General features: G+C 41.9%; 1 long non-coding RNA gene across 1 annotated transcript; it reads right to left on the bottom strand.

The window, feature by feature from the left end:
• Window positions 1–239: 239 nt before the first annotated feature.
• On the bottom strand, window positions 240–2,043 carry LOC121938607. Its single transcript, XR_006105309.1, has 3 exons — window positions 1,904–2,043; window positions 1,042–1,215; window positions 240–345 (listed from the first exon to the last, which is right to left on the bottom strand). It is a non-coding gene; the product is annotated as an uncharacterized LOC121938607 (long non-coding RNA).
• Between the last annotated feature and the right edge of the window lie 585 nt (window positions 2,044–2,628).

Here is a 2,628-nt window from a genome sequence, read left to right as displayed (position 1 = left end):
AACATTTTTGGTTATATTTAAAAGTATGGTGATTTTCTTACTCTTAAGTTTTTTTTTAATTTTCGGTTTTTATTTCTGTAAAAGTATTTGATGATTTTGACTCTTTGGTGATTTTTAAAATCTTTTGGCATTTTTTAATGTGTAAATAGTTTTAGTGATTTCTCTTTCTTTAAAGGAGGCGCCGTCGTGTGTCTGAACAGCAGCTTCACACTTTTCTGTTAAAAATGTAAAATGCAGTTTTATTGACATTCATTAAAAAAAAGCGTTTAAAATGAATGAACGTTGAAGAAACGTTTGTTTCCTTCAGCGAGTCTCTGACCTTCGGCTCCTCAGGCTGTAACGAGGCTGACCAATCAGAACCAAGACGAGGACGAGGACGAGGACCGCAGGAGAGAGGAGAGGAGAGCGGAGGTCAGAGGTCATGCACACAATAAATCGTTTCAGATCTCAGTGGTAATGTGCGTTTGCCGCGCAGCTGAAACTGTAGAAACTCCTGTGGACCAATCAGAAGTCTCTGTGAGGCGTCTGCGCTGCACATCTGTGTCAAATGTTTCTGTCGAAATACTCAAAAAGACATAAATACAAACAGCTCGTTTTCTGACGAACGCTCTGAAACCGTTTTCACACCAAGGAATTCTGGGAAGGCGTCTGCAGATCATCACGGAGCAGATTTTTAAAAATGTCACTTTATTTTGGAAAATGTGGTGTTTTGTTCCCTAAAAAAAAGTGAGTTTAGTAATAGAAATAATAATAATAATGACATTTTATTCATAGAGCTCTTTTTAAGAAAGTCAGAAAAGACAAAAAGCTCATGTTGTTGATGGCTGAAAAAAATGAACTCAATGAAAGTAGAAAATCATATTAATGTAAAATATTTTTTAAAGCTTGATTTTAAAAAGTGTATTTTGTGTGCCGATCGATACGTGAGTGCGATATTAAAGCGGGCACTAAGGGGTTAACTGGACGGTCGTTACTTTGGGTTGTTTGAATGAGGAAAAGAGAGGAAAAGTTCATGTCCTTGTGAGGACACATCGCATGTACCTGTTTGTCCTCCACCAGGATGCTGTAGACCAGAGGGAGGGAGGGGGGGGGGGGGGGAGGGGGAGGAGGAGCGGCGGGGAGGCCTGCCTGGACTCACAGAGGCATTGTGGGTAGTGTACGGCAGCAGGCTGAGGTCAGCGGCTGAGCTGCTGAGCAGACGGTCGTCACGCCAACCTGCAAACACACAGCGACAGCACCAACATGGACAAAAGTCTGTGGACACGGAGGACAGACAGACACAGACAATTTCAAAACTTTACAAGACGTTACAAAAATCACTTTAGGGATTTTTAAAGAAAACATGCCTGAAAAAAACGCTGTCTCCTAAAATAAAAATCACCAATTCTTATCATACACACATATACACACACACACACACACACGAATATATGGATATATACAGTACATATACATATACACACACACACACACAACATATACGGTGTATATATTTATACACACACACACGCGTGTATATTTTAATGATATTTTTTGAAATTCAAGATTCAGAAAACATACCTTCCACACCTGTGGTTTTCTCTAAAATAAATTTCAAGACAAAGAATATCACCTTTCTTTAAAATTTTGCCTAAAATTTTGAAAAAGCCCCAATTTTAAAACATTTTCCTAAACATCACCAAAAAACAATTAATTAAAAAAAAAAAAACACCAAAATGATTACATTTTTTAAATTTGAAAATCATAAAAGAAAAAAAGAAAGAAAGAACAAAAACAACAACATTTGGAGTGAAAAATTTCCAATTAAAAGTAAATCATAAAAACAATCTCAAAAGAGAAGTACAAAAATGATCACTGTTTTTTCCAGGTTTTCCAGGACCCTGGGAACCACCGAGGAACTGACCAATGAGAGACAGGTGAGACAGGTGAAAAGGGTGAGACACGTCCAGGTCATCTGTGGACGGAGACACCAGCGTGCTGCACTCTTCCTTTTCTTCCTCTTCTCCTCTTTTGATCTCCTCTCTCCTCAGCGCCTCCTCTCTCCTCCTCAGCGCCTCCTCTCTCCTCCTCAGCACCTCCTCTCTCCTCCTGCCCTCTGACCTCCTCTGGAAGAGATGTGATTGGTCAGGATGATGTCACCTTTCTGATCCGTGACATCATCGCTTCACCTTTGACCTCACCTTCACAGTCAGCTGATTCTGCTGCTGACGCTCCCCCAAACTCTCTGAGGACAGACACAGAGAGACAGAGAGACAGAGAGACAGAGACACAGAGAGACAGAGACACAGAGAGACAGAGACACAGAGAGACAGAGAGACAGACAGAGACAGAGAGACAGAGAGACAGAGACACAGAGAGACAGACAGAGACAGAGACAGACGGCGACAGAGAGACAGAGACACAGAGAGACAGACAGAGACAGAGACAGACAGAGACAGAGACAGACGGCGACAGAGAGACAGAGACACAGAGAGACAGACAGAGACAGAGACAGACAGAGACAGAGACAGACGGCGACAGAGAGACAGAGACACAGAGAGACAGACAGAGACAGAGACAGACAGAGACAGAGACAGACGGCGACAGAGAGACAGAGACACAGAGAGACAGACAGAGACAGAGACAGAC

Source organism: Plectropomus leopardus, unplaced genomic scaffold, assembly GCF_008729295.1.
Source record: "Plectropomus leopardus isolate mb unplaced genomic scaffold, YSFRI_Pleo_2.0 unplaced_scaffold3039, whole genome shotgun sequence".
NCBI lineage: Eukaryota > Metazoa > Chordata > Actinopteri > Perciformes > Serranidae > Plectropomus > Plectropomus leopardus.
This window is presented reverse-complemented; position numbering and strand designations above follow the sequence as displayed.